The sequence below is a fragment of the Sinohyriopsis cumingii genome, chromosome 2 (genome assembly GCF_028554795.1).
Source record: "Sinohyriopsis cumingii isolate HCF-2022 chromosome 2, ASM2855479v2, whole genome shotgun sequence".
Taxonomy (NCBI): Eukaryota; Metazoa; Mollusca; class Bivalvia; order Unionida; family Unionidae; genus Sinohyriopsis; species Sinohyriopsis cumingii.
In genome coordinates, this window is record NC_142962.1 from 133552928 (window position 1) to 133571276 (window position 18349).

General features: G+C 38.2%; 1 protein-coding gene across 1 annotated transcript in view; it reads left to right on the forward strand.

Annotated features, from left to right (window-relative positions):
* The first annotated feature begins 1104 nt into the window (after positions 1–1104).
* Positions 1105–18349, forward strand: part of LOC149805872 (uncharacterized) — a 31682-nt gene continuing 14437 nt past the window's right edge. The window contains exon 1 of the mRNA XM_089950607.1: positions 1105–1393. The gene's annotated coding sequence lies outside the window, so the exon portion shown is untranslated. The remainder of the gene's footprint in view (positions 1394–18349) is intronic.

Here is an 18349-nt window from a genome sequence, read left to right on the forward strand (position 1 = left end):
GAACGATCTGGATTATATCATTGTGAATCAAATAAGACTAATGACAAATCAACTCATCCAAGGCTATTGGCACATCATCACATTCAACGCTGGAATTCATTCGGAGCACTCTATACTTTAGGACTTGTGATAGAATATTTAGGATTATTTGGGATTTCATTCACAATACTGTTAGTAACTTTTAAATTTTCACTTTATATTCAAGACAAATAAATTGTTTGTTGAACTTTATAAAAATTGTTGTATTTGCTTTCATTCTGTGATTTAATATTGGATCAAAGAATCGTAACACTTGGTTTGGGGTTTGTGAAACATAAGAAAATAGAACAAATGAATCAGTTTTTACATTTTCAATCGTCACAAGAAGGTGAACTTGGTACGAAATATTTGCTAGACGGACTTTTAATTTATTTTCACAACATCAACGCAGATATAGAATTTTCATGACACTAAATTTAAACACGTGTGTTTATCACATGAATACACCTGCTTTTTCTTCAAAATAAAAATCAAATGACACGGCGTTTAAGGACACTGTTATCGATGCATACCGCGTTCACCCTCCCCATGAACTTTATTGAAGATTATAAATTAAGTGTATTACAAGCGATAAATATAATAAATGTAGAGAATCTGAACAATGATTTCCATTGAATTTAATAATCGTTTTGGTATTTAAAGAGACAGAGCTGTCGAAATGTAGAAAACGAATGTCAGAACGTCGGCTTATTATACTGGTCTAACTGTATGACTTGGTCCTATTAAATGTCCTATTCATTGTTTACCTTCGTGAGGTCTCAAGGACTTACATATGAAAGCCAATTATATGGTATTTGCTTTGTCGTGCTTTCGATATAGTCATCAAGTAAACACTATAACCTGTCTTCATTATTGATAATCCTACATTTAGACACCTTTTCTAGCGAAATGTCTGGATCACCTCCACCCCCGCGCAACTTACTCCTACATTTCCACCAATGATGTGTTTTACGAAGGAATGCGTAAGAATAACTTATAACAGAAATGCATGCAGGAATAAAATATACAAAAAATTTCCATGCCCAATGAGTCTTGAAACAAAACAATGTGAGTTATGAAGACTGTACGTCCGCTACCAAACGCTTTCCCATAAACTAACAACATTTTAGAGAGGTAAGGTCGTCCTGGTTGAACAATGCCATCCTTGTAAAGGTGCCGGTCATATAACAACAACAACAACAGAGCTATACATTTTTAGCAGCATGTTAAAACGTATCTCATGTTTCACCACCTATATTATCCTTCGACTGCTGTAACAACGAAAGTATTCCAACTTGACTCTACTATTCAGTTTACTTGTCTAATGCAAGAAATAGTAACCTAGATTTGGACACGGATCGCACTATAAGCCAAGGTAAGTATCAGTCGTTTCTTATTCCTGCCTCCGCGTTATTTAGCTTTTTAATTATCATGAAGACTAAAATCACAAGAGTTTTTAACTATTTGTACATGTTTGAATGCACGTAAAGTCATATGAGAATAATTGCTATTTACTCAGATTATAAGAGCATATTAAAGTGTATAGCATATATCTGCCACCTATGCATGTTTCTTCATCTGTTCCAATACCAATTGCTTATTGAGGAGTATGCCAGTTCTATTTATTTTGACGAAAGAGACGAGATTATATCAGTTCTATTTATTTTGACGAAAGAGACGAGAATATATCAGTTCCAGGGCCGGCGCTACCATATAGGCAAATTAGGCAGCCGCCTAGGGCGCCGGTTTCAGGGGGGCGCATTTTTAATTTTTGTTGTTGTTGTTTATAAATTTGGAAATTGATATTTTCGGGGGGGGGGGCCAGAATCTAAACTTGCCTAGGGCGCCAGATAGTCTGGCCGTGTCTGGCGCCGGCCGTGATCAGTTCTATATATATTGACGAAAGAGACGAGATTATATCATGCTTACAAGCACATGAAGCTCGTCTCGAATAACAACAATTCATGCCTACCTCTAGTCGATGTATGTGATGCTAGAGGATATCTTGCTTTCATATTCGTTATCTGAGGCAAGAGAGTGGACCCATATTCAGGAGGTTAGATATAATTTGTCTTATTTAGAACAAATGCTAATTATTGAAAACTACATTACAATTACTGTAAACTAGCTAAAACTACTAATTATCCGAATGATGTTGTTGTTCTAGGGTTTAATGCCATTTTTCAGCACAGTATAGGCTATACATGGCGGCCAGTATAACTGGTGGAGGAAGAACCCTGGAAAACCCAGGGAAGAACCACCGACCCACGAGAAGCTACTGGCAGGCTTTCCCACGTACCCACGCTAGCCGAGCCTTGGACTCGAACCCACGCAGACAGAGGTGAGATGGCAGTGATCCGAAACGGTGAGCGCTTTAGACCACTCGGCCACTCGGGGCCCCATAATTATCCGAATGAGAAAATACAGTAAGATAATAATGATATGAGAAAAATTAGCAATAATCACAGCACCAGCATTAACAGCAACTTAATAATAATAATAATAATAATAATAATAATAATAATAATTATTATTATTATTATTATTATTATTATTATTATTATTATTATAGAATAGCAGAGTGAGTATATAGAATTAGTGATGATGTTGAATATGATGACTATCATTTTATATCCATTAGATGTTTTAGAAAAAAAAGTTTACTTCGTGTAAGTATATGATAGCTGTAATATTCGAAACAATGTCTCAAAGATAGCATCGTGTCATGTGTGCTGCTCAGTGAAGCCTGCACGTGTGTAAATAATGCCAAAGCGTCAATCTTCTAGGGCATTACAATCTCTCTCAAAGTCACGTAATAGTATTTAAAAGACACCACTTTGATATTTTTTATGTCAGTGTACTATGAAACATATGCAAGCCGTTGACATGTATTGATTTTAAAGTAGAATATCAGTTACAAGGAAGAAGGGTCTACTACTAGTTCTGTTCGGTCTTTACTTAGTCTTAATGCGAACATATTTACCTGGCGTTGTCAATTTCTTACTTCCCGAATGAAGGGGGAAAAATTGTTCAGTCCTCGTCTGGTTTCTAGGTCAGCCCATTGTCGGTAAAAACTGTGTCATGTGCATTCGTATTTGGAATGTCTAGTTTAAATATCTTTAATAAAAATTAATCGAACAAAATAAAAATGTGTAATTCTTGTATGCATCTGTTCAAAGGAACATGACTCCCAAAGTTACAGAAATGTAAGGAATTATTTAGAGCTTATCGAAGACATAGAACGAGCTTCATATATGTTATCTGAAGAAAACAAAAAAAATAGACTTGATCAGGCCAATATGGCGACCGTGTTAGTAAAGAAACTCCCGTGTGTTTAGAAGCGTGAACAAGATGAAGTGTTAGACACACACACACACACACGGCGTAGAGCAGGTTAGAAATATATAAACTGAGGAAATTAAATGGCTAAGTTTTGTGCATTTTTATGTCCTTGATGCTTTCGTTTCTAAAATTATTAGGGAGTACAAACTAACGGGAGGGAAAGCGATTACTATAACAAAGAGATGAAATGTTCATTTTTTTCCGGGTTTTTTTCCCCTCTAAATATGAAGGATGTATATAGAAGGAGACAAATGATCGTTTTCGACATCAGTAAGATAATGTTCTTCGATATGGAATTTTTTAGGTGTCGAGTTGTCTTAAGTAAAAATAAATAGTATGAGATCCATTGTAGATGTTCTTGACTTGCCATGACTACTGCTCGAAAAACCTTTTCTTTACGACAACCAAACACACATCAGTTTGTATCAGATGACGAGCCTTTTCCTCTTAACCTAATTTTCATACGTTTCTGAGACAACTAAAATAAATCTGATAGAAATTGAAAAAATTATTAAGTTGAAAAATATGATTCAACATCTCATTCTTTAAAAATTAAATGGCCAGGAAAAATGTAGAAAGTGGGTAAAAACCTGACAACAGAATCTGCATACAAGTCTAGGCCATGAAGTCCAACCGCATCTAGACTGTTTTTCTTTGTTTGTTGGTATGATGGTGCCAAGATTAATAAAGCAGTCTTCATGGTTAAAATTAAAATGCCAAATGTATTATAATTTGAAGGGATTTGTGTCAGTAAAGGATCATAGTCAGTTGAGACTGTTTAGCTGTGGAATCTAATGTCAGCTACTGATACACATTGACATGATCATCTTTGTTCAGCGAGCGCTTCGAAGTGGCACCTCGATGGTCAGTAAGCGATATGCAAAGGACAATAATCCCATATGTCCGGACTACGACATCATACAATCTAGCACGCAGATTGCCTCTCTAATGCCATGGATGGGCCATAATACGGAGCTTACCCACACTGAGCCAATTGACTTAAGTTGCATAGCCCAGATGTGCCCAAGGGCTACTCTCTTGAGGTGGATTTGGACAATCCAGAAGACCTGCAAGACCGTCACGATGACTACCCTTCAGCACCTGAATCTATGACTATTCCAAACGATTGGCTATCTCCCTACTAGCACGGTCTGGTGGACAAACTGGGAGGTCGAGGTCGTTATACCGTATGCACAAAGCTTGTACACAATCTGCTGATGAAGGAGCGACACGTCAATCACTACCGAGACCTACAACTTCACACTAGCCTTGGCATGCGGGTCAATAAGATTTACCAGATAGCTGGAGTTTAACCAGAATCCGTGGATGACACCCAACATCCAAAATATTCTGACCTGCAGGCTAAAACTACGAATGGTTTTGACAACGAATACTTCAAGCTGTTCAATATTTCCGTCTTCGGCAAGCCATTGCAAATCTGTGGGAGCTCATCCGCTTCGACCTGGTCTGGCCCGAGGGCCAAAGGGACATGCTGCGACGCCTGATCGCTGATCCAGCCTTTCAAACCGGTAAAATCTTTTAGGATAACCTGGTGGAGGTACATTCCTCCAAGCCAGACCCGATCTTAATAGTCTCATCTTCATTGGTCAATCTCTTCTCGATCTAACGAAATATTAAATGCTACTGTTTCCACATAAAGGAACGTTACACTTCCATGACTCAGCTCTTCTGCATATATAACGACAGACTTCTGCTGAAAGTGGAGTCGGGAGACATGGTTGAGAAGGCAACTTCTACGATACGACTGAGTCCTTAAAGACCATTCCCTCCATAGTGACGTTAACAAGATGTTGGCATGAAAATATAAGGATGTATAAAACGGAGTCCCTTCGCTGAGTTTGTGAGCCTACGTACGAATATATACTGTATCCTAAGAGTAAAGAGGGTCAAGTCGCAGAGGCTCAAGGGCGTTGTCAGATCAACGATCAAGACTTATCTACGGCATCAGCTAAACTTCGAGAACCTCACACAGTGAATGTGTTTACCCACACCACTGCAGACATACATAGCAATTAACCACCATATAGAGGTATATAGCAGGAACAATAACAAGACTGTTTTCACTGGACACGGAAAAAAATGGATCGCTCGCGTTGGAATTACAATCCGGGCATATAGCCACGTCCAAAATATTGCTGAAAGCCAAGAAAATCTTTGATGAGTTTAAAATCTTCCTAGACAACAGCTTTTATGAAGCCATTCAGCAGACGTTGCACCATCGTAGGAGGGAGGCTCTTATTCTTGATCCTCGTGCGGGTGTAAGTCCGCTATAACTGCAGCACACATAGTAGGGTTTTTCTGTCCATCCAAGCCATGTATTCCGGAAAGATCCCCTTATCTCATAGGTATCAAATCTCCGCTATCTGCTCGTTTGACAGGTGCTTTGAAGACAAAGCGTAAAGTTTGAGACATACAGTTTGACTCAGCACGCTTCGCGCTTGTTGAGAATACACTTGGAAGGTATACTGGTATCGTATTGCATGATCTGCAGGCGATGTCCGATGGAGACTACTGGCTTTGTGCCAGGAAACCTGGTCATCTCTTCATTCAGGTAAGACATCACGGTCAGCATTCACAAAGCCAATTCCACGCTGTGTGCCGTCATAACTTTCTTTAAAGAAAACACTTTCTGGCAAACTAGTGGCCTAACAGGTGCTTGGCCAAGGTTCGGTTAAATTGGGCCTTCAAACCCTGTGCCCGATGAATGAAAGCCTCTCCGCGTTACACGCGTAAGCCATACCGGTCCAGAAGTTGCAACGCGGCGTCCAAATACTCCCGCCTGGGGTCGACCTGCAGCTCTTTATGCCATGTTAGGGCGTCGGCAGTCTCGACAGTATCCTTGCTGAATAACGGATCAGTTTCCTTGTAGCGGCTGTCTACGTCTACCACGGTCCACGCGTACTTATCTGCACGCCTGTGAACTGTATCGTGCGGAAAAGCAATACGTCGACCCAGTAATCCTCGTTGAGAATCGACACGTTGAAACTGATTAGGGCAATTCGGCGCGACGCGGATCGGTAGATCTGTCACACAACCTGATTCTCATCCACAATGTCCAGTAACATTAGGGACTATCACAGACGAGTTCAACACGTTCCCCCATCTCTAAAACATATTAGGCCCATATTTTGGTGTCTGCACGACCATTAAGCGCCAACCTGGCCTTCATCCCGTTTCAAACGAGTATGTGCTCGCCAACGGCGACCATTAGGTCATGGTTTAGGTCCACGTCCGCCTCATGCTAGCTGCTCAAGTCGTTTCTGCGAGAGTACGATAGGTGATTCCTGTAGGAGTCGGTGTTCACAAGATTTGTGGACGCCTCACCTAGATTGTGGATGTTGGAGGCGTCCAGCCAGATGTCTCTCTGGGCTCTGGGCCCGCAGTAGTTGTAGTTCAGCATGTGCATTTCTACGTACTACGTATTATAGGGAGGCAGCCTTGGAAGCTTACTAAGGATAGCTGAGGTGTCGCAGACGCGCTTTCGGCCTGTAGTCCACCCAAGAACATGGCCTTCTTCGCATCGCACGCAACATTTCTTCTTATATTTAAGTCTCCATCACAGTAACGCTTTTACGTGTATTCATCAGTTTCTACGATAATAACCGCAGTTATTCGAATATATATACAGCTATTTATAGAACTCAAAAACGATGTCGCAATTTTTCAAAGAGGAAAATTTGACATTTTGTAAGGCCATATATTTTGCGTGAACTTTATGGGCCGGAAATTGTGTGCTTACATGGAGATTAATTTCCTGAAGTGCTTTTTTTAAAAATATGATGTTGTACTTTTCAAACGGGTCGATTGGAATAATTCCGTACTGTACGCCGAGCTACTGATCTTGGTTACGGCAAAAAAAAGACTTTTTTTTAGAACCAATGATGTCACATACATTCGGGCTGCAAAAACTAAACCAAAATCTCCGATTCATCCGTATGCAAAGCACTGTGTCAAAGAACATGTTCTACAGGCTCTACATCGTGATATAAATTACACCATATCAAGAAAAACTCAACATTAACAGTCCACGTTGCTCATTTATGTTTTATATACACTGAACTCAAAGTTCATCAAAGTTTGCGATTAAGATTTTATTTCCTACTGCTATCATAAATCGCAACCAAACTAAATTGCACTATAATCAGAGAATAAAGGAGTCATAATTCTGTTAGTTTTCTGAAATTTTGCCATCATTATCACTTTCTTATCGTAAATTTATATCTTCAAATTCTAAACGAAACATATCAAAGAAATAATCTATCAAAGTAATGACATTAAGCTCCCAGTCGGATTAGGATGATGTACATTTTTTTAGGGTATATATATATATATATATATATATATATATATATATATATATATATATATATATATATATATATATATATATATATATATACCACTCCAAGGCTATCACTACCACCAACTTACTCCTTTAACATATTTATATGGAACAGTTGTTTTTACTTTCGCCTCCTAGAATTGTTAATGACATAACTGAAGTCACTTACTTTCTTTTCAACTGTTCAAGGACTTAAGTACTTCGCCTGAAGAGGATTTTTCGGTACGGGCAAGAGAGCCAGAACTCTATCACCAGGCTTAAAACTCCGTTCCTTTATACCAATGTCGTTATACCGTAGTTTAACTTTTGCCTGAGTAGAGTGAAAATTAGTTCTTACTGCTTCATATGCTTTTAACAATTAATATTTGAAATTAGAAACATAGCCAAGAAGATTAATTTCTAAATCTTCAGTTGAAAGAAGTTTCTCTTTGAATAACTTCAATGGACCACACACAATATGTCCAAATATTGGTTCAAACGGACTGAATCCTAATGATTCTTGAAAAGATTCACAAACAGCAACCAAAAGCAAATGAACACCTTCATCCCAATCTTTTCCGGTCTACATTTTAACACAAAGACCCTGTAATGGTGCAAATTTCTGTCGATCTGTAAAGAGCACATTAATTTGGGCAAGAAAACAGTTAATTAGAATTATGGGGACAGTGTTTAATCGCTATACTGCAAATGATTTTTAATGTCTGTGTCGTGAGAAGAACTGATTCTTAATTAAGCCTTCGTTTATTTAACCGTTAAACAGTCTGGGAGGAAAGGGTTAACTTCGATCTTTGTATCGAACATGTCAGAGTCGAAATTGTCCAGGATAAGTTGTTTGGAGATTTAGAAGTCAGGCTGACCATAATTTTGGCGTCTAGTTATAAAATGCGGCAGATATATTTAATCCTGATTGGTTACGCTAAATGGCGGTGTGGGGTCCCACACGAAATGTCTTGGATTTAATCTGCTCCATCGAAAAATTTAGTCAGTCTACGTTTTCCTACAAGAAGAAAAAAATATAGGATACTCCGAGATTTAATTTAGAAGAAATTCTCTCGTAAAACATTTATCCGAGGGAACGAATGTCTAGAAAGTCGAAGAACACAATTCTGGCGGTCGAAGCGAGCAAAGCTTGAAAGCACAAGGTATCTGCGTCAATCTCATGTAATTCGTTGATACCAATATAATGATTTGCTTGAATTTATTTGCTTATATTTGCATGAACTTATTTGTTTTTATTTGAAGAACAATTTTCTTGATATGAGTATAGCTGTGTTTTTAGTTTATCTATCTGAATTCGTACAATGATCTTCGTTATGTAAGTTTAGCGAATTGTTTGAATTTGTCGTCTTGATTATTATAAGGAATCAGGTATTTTAAGAATTTCACGCATTGCTTTAGCTGATATGAGTTACGACAATCCGTGTGAATTCTCCGATCTTAGATGATTTCACGTATATAAAGACTTGAGTGCGTATTGACTGAAATTAACCTTGTTAAGCCATGAAGTAAAATTTCATGTATGCTAAAGACTTGAATGTGTGTATTTGCTGAAAATAACATAGTTAAACCATATAATGAATTCCATTCATTCATTTGTGTAATTGAGACGAGAATGGAACTGTTAAGTCTCGTGTGATGTTAATGTGAGTCAGTGATGACTCAGCAGTTAGGAAGTACATTAATCTTATGAAACTATGTTTGTTTATGAACTGCAATGTTTGGCTTGACCAGATAGCCATTGTTATATGTTTGAATTACGATAGGTTGATATCTGACATAACGAGAGAGGAGTAATGATCTATTATTCCCAGTAGGATATCTGACAGAAGATTTAGATCGCTTCTCTGTTTATTTTGAAAGGGGAAATAGCTCCACTGACGTATCCACGTACCTACTTACCCAAGTAGATACGTATCTACGTACTTTCGTATCCACCAAGCCACACAAACTTGAGGGCCGAAAGAGGCGAGACAACAGAGACTTTGGAGAAGAAAAACGCGAAAGGACCAAGAAGAACAGCCACAGTAAAGTTGGAGTGAACCAGAATTAAGCAGATTATAAAGTTGTACAAGGCAATGACTTCGAGTGTTCACTCGATTTTACGATGGACCAATTCTATCTTTTAAAACAGATCGGTTGTTTTCATAAGTACATTTGTGTTTGAAATTCGGTGAACGATTTATTTCAAAAGAGAAGTGTGTCTTCCTAATGTAATGTATTATCACAGTTGTTTATGTAATTGATCAGATTGTTGTATTTCATGTACGGGGATTCGTGTCACTCTGTTCTATATATCTGCTCAGATCTCTATTTATTCCATCCATAAGTTTCACACTTTATAATTTATTATATTAATATTTACTCGATTTGGGGAACAACACCGAGGGCGATCACCCTTTAGATAACGATGACTAAATAAAGCGGACACCTTGTAAGAAGGTACAATTCGCCAATCAACCCCACCAACCCAACACCAGCCAGCCCCCACAAACCCCATTTTGAAAAAATAACAAACAGGTACTTCTGTGCATTGAATTCGCTACAGACCCTCTGAAACACGCATGACATCCTAGTATCTTTTTCCTTTTCGACAATGAGTGATTGCCGTTTGTCACACCGATTAGAATAAAAAAATTAATAGTTAAACGAGGATCATTGTGATCAATACCTTTTGATAGATCCATACCAGGAAGAAAAGTGACCTCATCAAAAGGCTGATCAATAAATGTGTCAGCTAAAGAATAATTTTCTGATCAACATCATTCTCAAGAGCTTTCTTTGCCATAACTCTAGGAACTGCACAAATTGGGTATAAATCATTGATTTATTTTTCAGTTGAACCGATTTTCTGATCCAAACAAGGCTTGTCATTTACAAGTGGGTTAACCATAACTTTATCTCCAGCTACGTAATTGCCTAGTAATAAAAGAATACCCTCGTTCGGTACAGACATCACTGTTTCGACTGTCACGGGTCCTGAGACAGAGTATTATGACAAAATTTACACAATGAAGAGGAATATTAACAAAGTCTCACTACTCCCTTAATAAGATTTCCTTCATTAGAAGACACCGAGTAGCTCCTGCGTCTCTTAAAATTGTAATAGGAATAGATTTGGCAGACACACCCATAAGTAATATAGAACATTTAGAAATGAATGGTTCTTAATAAAATTAGGCTAAGGTTTCTTTGACCCAACAAATGTATTGCTCTCAATATATGTCTGTGTCCTTGGTCTCTTAGTAATAAGAAAATTTGGAATAGGTCTGTCTAATCCTGTTGGTTTTCTTAATTTGTAGCAATCAGAAACAATGTGCCCTTTTTTCTTGCAATAGATGTAGGTAGGAAGATATAAGGATTTTTATCAGTCCTATCAGAAACTTGATTTCTAAAAGTTGTGCCAGTTTGAGATTTGGAAGTGCTTTTATGAGACTACATTGTCTTTTATACCAAGTAACTGTTGTGAAGAAGACTTATTGACATGAGGATAAGTACACTTTGTAATGATAGAGTTCAATGCTCTCTTGGCCATTTAAAATTGTCAGCACTTTTTTCCAAATGACGAAAATGTTTGTATCCTTCTATTTCTTTAAAAGGGGATACCAACCTTTTTCCTGGAAACAATCGAAACCTGAATTGTATGCAAAATGGGTGCTTTCCACATGCCAGCTGTAATTCTTTTAATCTAAATTGAAACTCCCTTTCTTCCTTTTCTCTTTCTCTAAGTATCTGTATTTCCCTCTATGTTCTTCTCTTTGCACATGCATTTGCATTTGCTTATCTTCTCTTTCTCATTTTCTATTTTTCTTTTCTCTTTCTGCAGATGCTATTCTCTCTCATCTTTCCGTACCTGCATGTGTCTCCCTCATTCCACTTTCTTAAGCTGACGCTTTCTTGACTCTATTTCCATCTTGTTTTAATTCCACTTTTGTTACTTTCATTGCAGAGCAGATATAGATTAATTAATCAAACCCAAAGTTCTTTTATCCAAACAATTCTTTCCACTAAACATTGTACCAAAATGTTTTTTATTTCTTTCTTCGTTAAAGACGTTTTTGTCTCAGAAAAATCATATTGTATGGCAAGCTAGAGCAATGTATCCCTTTTCAAGGACTGTAACTCTTCCTGGGTAGGATTTAAAATAAAGTTCTCCACTTTAGATGACATTGTGAAGCTTGCTAGCTTCATTTAAATTTCTCAAATATGTGAAATAACACCTTAAAGTTAGCAAATGCCCCCACCCCTTGGCCAGCCCCAACCCCAACCAACGCCAGTGTGGTAATGAGTAGAAAGTTGATTTTTATTTTCAAATAAGACACTATTATCTCTAATCTAACTATACTTGTTTTGAGGACAAATGTTTGTAAATTGATTTTGTATCGCTGTCCGTCATTCTATCACTTTCCTTTGAAAACGCAGCAAATTTTTGTCAACTTTGTAATTCACTTATAGGATGTACATTTACAGCTCTGTCAACTTGTTATCTGGCTTATAGGGTGTATATTTACGGATCTCTTAACTTGGCATTTGACTTATAGGGTGTAGTTTTACACATTTGTCATCCTGCTATTTTGTCTTATAGGTGTATATTTAAGGGTCTGTCAACTTGGTATTTGACTTATTGCGTGTAGATTTACAGGAAGTGTTCACTGCGAGTCCGATGCCTTCCCACAGGGTTTCAGCAGCAGAGTAATGGAAGTAGTAGGGTTAGGGGGTCAGTGGCATCGAGGGTTCAAGTACTATGGCATACAAGCAAGGATATGAGATTTTAAGTTTTAGTTGTAAAGATAGACATATACTTACAAAACATGCAGTACATTATGTGTAACGGCAGTGAATTTGAGTAGTATTTCCATTTTCCAGCGATCTGGGTGGCCATGAATAGGGCCGTTGGATTTCTGCCACCAATCCTCGCCCTTAGTGGCAACACCTCCCGGGTTGTGCACCACAGGCCCACGTTGTTGCCCCATCTATTAGCTCCATACCAAAATGTTTTGGTAGAAACAATGAGACTAAAACTTGATTCATTGGCCTCCATCTTCCAACCCTTGTTTATGGTATCATATGTGGTTCTGGTTGTTGCTGCTGTTGCCGTGGTAGTTACTTATCAGGAATCCCATCTATATCCCCCTTTCCTCATCTTTTCTTGGATACTCATACAACTGGCATTCCGGCGCTAAAATTGACTCTCCCTGTTCAGGCGCTCCTTTTCCCTCTTTTCTTCCGCCCAGGCAGAATTAATTTGGTGATTTCGTCATCAATAACACTATCATATCTATTGCAAACTACTTGGTGACTTTTAGCGAGGCCACATCCCTCTTTACATGTCTCTTTGAGAGTAGGACTCCATTCCCTTCACCCTATCCAGGAGTTGCTCTATCCATTCCATCAAACCGACGGCTATCATTAATGTCCTCATATTTCAATGCTCTCTTGCCATTCTTCTTTCTTCTCCAGTGGATTAAAGATGAATAGTAAGCCTGTTCGTTTGTTCCATTCAATTATCGACGCTTTCGCCCAGTAGGACATGTGCTTCTATTTAGTTCCAGTACCGCTGGATATTTAGTTACTTGTACGGGTGGGAATTACTGTCACACTCCCGTATGCTTTAATGCATACACCGTATGCTTTTTATTTTTTTCCGACTCCGGGGCCATAATTAAGCCCCACGGGACATTACATGAGTGGGAACTGTAGCGCACATACTCATCTTACCACATTCTGCACTGCCTAATCAAATACCATGTCCGGACCTGGAAAAGATAGACCAGGGTCTGAGGAGCCAGATGGGCGCCACGCATAGTGTCCGTTTATCCATTTGTAATTTTTTCACCACCTTGTCCAAAATATAAATTGTGTCGTCCTGACGAAATTTTGAAATTAGACTCTCTGTGCCAATGAACATTATTATTGTGTGAATCAAAATGTGAGATTCGCCAGTGGGTTTTACTAAAACATAGTTATTTACATGGCTTATATCTTAAGTTTTAATTTGATTCAGTTATTATTATTACAGGGCCTGATGTTTTTGTGTTTAACCACCTGATATCTCTTTATTTATTGGACCAGGTTTCATAATAATTTACCAGTCCTGCCATGTTTAAGTGACAATATCCTATCCTATTTAGTCCGCATTGTGCGAGGGACCTAATGCTTTGGCTTATTGACCACCTTATGATTATTAATTTGGGTCCCTCTGTAATTAATGTCCCTGTTTTAAAGTGCCACCTTGTGTGGCTGGCCATATCAGTCTTGGGCTTAGACTGATTTATAATGCTTATTTGGGGATTTGTACTATATAGTGCTTATGATTAATCCATCGTGTTGTAGATGGTATACCAAGTCCTAATAGTTGTATAATGTCCAAATGTTTATGATACCCATTAGCGGTCAGTGGGAATTTGGTGTGTATTGTTCTGTCCTAGTCTATTTTCTACCTTATTACTTGATATTTAATATTATTAGTCATACTTATGTGCTATCTCCTAGTTCGTCACTACATGCATTGCTTGAGTTGGTGAGTGTCTTATTGCCTTGTTTACTGGTACTGAATAATATGAGGCATCTTACCATTGGCATTATTAAGTCGAGTGCCAAGAATCGCAGCATGGCACGGGGGGGGGGGGGGGTCAGGTCCATCTGTCTCGATCGTTATAGGGTCCGCCGTATGTGCACCGGCATAACACCACACCCTATGCGGCTGGTCTCCAGCTGTTCCTATAATTCTTGATTCATTTGTCCCGGCCAAGGCCCCTGCGCTGCATTCATAATTTAACCCTAGTCTATTATATTCTACCTTATTGCTTAATATTGTTGATAGACCCACCAATGGTAGCATATTTGTTATTAATAGGTGCGAGGAGTCAATACTTACCTTTAATGGATACGTATAAATGGAAAATACTAGTGGGAGGTGAAAATTCAGAATTTCACTTTTTCCTTTCTTTCCTATATCCAAGAGGAAACAAATGATGTCAAGATAAGGTAGCGTTGGGTTCTTGTTAGATGGTAACAAAAATTCCGGATATGTACTCGCGTCAGCTATTTTGTTTGTTTTTCCCAGAGCTTTTTCCTTTTGTGTTGCGTAGTACAAACATTCATTGAAGACATGGTTTAAGTCTTCTAATTTTGGACATTGGGGACAGTTAGTACCCCGTATGGCATTTATTTCAAGAAACCTCCCGAAACTGCCTACCAGAAGTGTCTTTCCTGTTTTTAAACAGTTGACGATTCTCATGTCTTGGCTGTTTAGGAATTATGTGTTAACTATATTGCGATTCTCATGATTTTGAATCATGTATAGGGTTCTCACCTTTCTGCTGGTGCTCCAAAAACTGTCATTTTGGCATAAATTTTTCTCCTGATTTGGCTGTATATTTCCTGTATACTGTATTTTATATCGGTTAGTCTTATTTCTTGTAACATAAATTTGGCCTACTTGTCTGCCTTTTCGTTTCCTAGAATGTCGATGTGGGTTGGGATCCACATGAATTCTACTACTTGCTGATTATCGTCAAGTTTTTTAAGTATCAGGTTTACTTATGTTAGAAAATTTGTTCTGATATGCGAGTCATTTGATTCAAGTGATTTTAGAAACTTAGCGAGTCACTGCGTATGACTGATTTTTCCGGTATGTTAACGACTATTCATTTAAGGTCGTCCATAATCGCCCAGAATTCAGCAGTATAGATTGAATAGTCGTTTGGTAGTCTCTTTCCAGGTACAACGTTCCTCTCTTTGATAAAGATTGCTCCCGCTGTTCTATTGGGTTCTTTTGATTTCGCTCCATCTGTGCATATTCTTGTAAATCCATAGTATGTATCTTCTATTTCTTTCATAATTTCCAATTTTAAAATCTGTGGTTCATCTGAATTTTCCACCATGTAGTTGCTCTAAAATTTATTGAGGGTGCTTTGGATTGCCACGATGTTGGATCAAGGTAAGCTATTTCTACTGCTTGGATATTGTCCAATCCTAATTCTTTTATAATGTTATTGATCCTTCTTCCTCCAGTTATTTGAGGCATCAGACGACGGCTAAAAGGGATTTTGCATCTTTCAATGATCTTCTTTGTTGTGTGCGCTCTTCCTTGCGTGGATATTCTTGTCGAGTATTTTATTGGTGGCCCCTCTCTACGTAGTTGCAGTAATGGTTCGCCTGCTAGGATTTGCAGTTTTTCTAAGAATGTATTTTTTAGTTTCAATGTGCAGGTTTTTATTAAGACTGGTGAATGTAGCGCTTTATATTCTTTAAGCACGGACGTGTAGGAAAACATCCGAAACGATATTGGTCAACCTTTGAACAGAACAACAGCCACGTATACTTTACGATGAGTGGATGTAAAAGCCATCACCATTACCTCTGGACACTGATCCAACATAAAAGATGATTTTATATTTCCAAGGACAGCTACCGAAGAGTTTTCTGATTATGCCAACCGTCATCAATGCGGCCCTTAGCGGAGCCATATCTCAAAATGATTTCGCGAACGTGTTCACGATAGAAGTCACTCGAGATGGCCAAACGTTGTACACCAGACCTTTTAAACCTAACTTTGCCAAGAAAAATTACTTGAGATCTTACTTGACACTGTCTGAAGTATAATGACAGTTAGGTACCAAAAGAAGCCAAAAGTATTTCGTACGAAGATTATAAAGTGAGGAGATACGTGGTGGGGATTTGATTTTACCCAGAACAAACAGTGGTGATGAATATCTCTACTCTGTACAATCAGGCCAACTTAGCTTTAAGATCATTTTACAGTGGCTCTGGAGAATACAGTGTACACCATCTGTATGCAGAAAACCATATAAATCAATTGTAGTCAATTCAGTGTCGTTGAAAGTGTCCAAAGTGTCACGTTTCCCTATCCTGGAGGCATCTATATGTGTTCTTGACTTCTGTTCTATACGTCTAGCGTTTCTCCAGGTAAGCTTGGTTGCTGCTGACTACTTTTGCAATAGAGGTACAAACCCAATTCACTGAACAACAAATGCATGAGAAATTGTTGAAGTGAGCCACTCCGGCATCGACGCATATGTTACAGTTACTCATTTTGAACTGTCGTTGAGATCCATGAGATCTTCGGATTTGTCCTTTGAGTTTAAATGCGATGGGTGCACAGGTGGTCCAAATCGACAAGGGATGAAATTCTACCCAATGGGTTTCTTGCATATTCTTCATCGTCGACTTGGACCATTCGCAACAACCTCGGTGCTTCAATATCCAATTAATAATCAGTAAAATGCACTTCTCTGGCAGCTTCTGTTCTTCTTTTCATCTTTATCTTAACATGTCTATCAGATATGAAGTGTTTTGACGTCTCCTTGTGCGTCGTCATTGCTGTGGCGTATAGCAAATATTACTGCCATGGCCAGACGTTTGAAGCGAGGTCCAAAAGATCTTTTCCAGTGAAGCAAGACATTTTTCCTGCTTCACGAAGGTTTCTTTATGACTTTGTTTCTTTGTCGATGAGTTTTGGAGAAATTCTTTCCTTGCGTCAAAACCACATCTTTTAAAGCTTGCAATCCTCGAATGACCATCGGTTTCAAGATGAGTGCTATCTTACGAAGAACTTTTCTGTAACATATCTTCTAAAATATGTCCTCGTTGTCGAGCGAATCCTTGAAACACAGGATACATATATTATAATTCAGTGGAAAATCGTTTTAGACAGCATAATATTAAGACTATATGTTAAACTAAGTAACAAAAAAGAGCGAAAACGAACAAGGTTTGTAAAATTGAAAACATAATTTATTTTCCTAAAGTGAAAAATTAACAATAACTTAAAGCATGGTAAATTAAAACTCAATTAGTCCTAAACGTTCGATCAGTTCCAGAGGAATCGAGTAATCCAAATGAGTTCCCGTGGTATTCCGATATAACTTTCACTATTGAACTGATGTACCAATAGTACTAACGAATCACGAATATATAATCAAAAAATGTCTTTAAATGAATTCATAGTTTCTGAAACATCTGTAATGTCCAAGTACGGTTTACTGACAGGAAAATAATAAGGACGCACATATTCTCCGTGAATATGATACGTGTTTCCTCCTTCATCCTAAGCAGCTATGGCAGGATCGACTTTGAAGAGAACGACTCTAGGCAACGGTGGTACTCATTTCTACGATTTGCGTGCTCGACGACAGCAGACTAAACAAATTTAGTTCCTTGTTAAAATCAATACGAAAGCAAAAAGACTTATAGAACCGATAATTGTTGTGAAAGTCTTTCATAAAAACGAGAGGGGTGTATCAACCCAGAATAGCAAACAAACCGTCGAAAATGTAATAGACATCGTTATGCAGTGATAAACATCGATTTTAAGACCATGGCAACAGGCATAGTATTCAATCTGTACACTTCGGAAACGTTTCTCGAGATCTTTGCCAAAATGATCGCTGAACATAGCTGAAATCCCATCGACGAGATGACCGTGATTGAATAATATCCTTCAAGAATTATCATGTTATAGTTTGTAAATCAAAGATTAGTTGAAGATACCTTGTGTATTCGTCATAGTCAGGATCGTTTTTGTCCAACTGTTCTTGAACTTGTTCGTTAAGGAAATCGACGATGAACGTGTTTTGACTTTCGTTGAAATTGATGATTTGAGTG